At 45.1% G+C, this 277-nt stretch overlaps 1 protein-coding gene across 1 annotated transcript in view; it reads left to right on the top strand.

Annotated features, from left to right (window-relative positions):
* fbn1 (fibrillin 1) overlaps nt 1-277 on the top strand; it is a gene marked incomplete at its 3' end in the record, with an annotated part of 66,999 nt that overhangs the window by 34,035 nt on the left and 32,687 nt on the right. The gene's annotated exons all lie outside the window — the stretch shown is intronic.

Genomic DNA, 277 nt, shown 5'->3' with positions numbered 1-277 from the left:
ACGCAAGTTTCTAGAGGCACATAAGTCTGAAGTAATGAATTTAGGTAAAGGGGTGCAGAGCCAGTGGTGGTAGGCAAACGTCAATGCCTTGAATTTAATGCGAGCAGCTACTGGTAGCCATTGCAAACTGATGAACAGAGGTGTGACGTGCAGTCTTTTCGGCTCGTTAAAGATGAATTTGCACGGCATTTTGGATTAATTGTAAAGGTTTGATAGAAGTGGCTGGAAGACCTGCCAAGAGAGCATTGCAATAGTCCAGCCTGGACAGAACAAGAGC

Source organism: Sinocyclocheilus anshuiensis, unplaced genomic scaffold (genome assembly GCF_001515605.1).
Source record: "Sinocyclocheilus anshuiensis isolate Anshui unplaced genomic scaffold, SAMN03320099.WGS_v1.1 scaffold1182, whole genome shotgun sequence".
Classification (NCBI taxonomy): domain Eukaryota; kingdom Metazoa; phylum Chordata; class Actinopteri; order Cypriniformes; family Cyprinidae; genus Sinocyclocheilus; species Sinocyclocheilus anshuiensis.
This window is presented reverse-complemented; position numbering and strand designations above follow the sequence as displayed.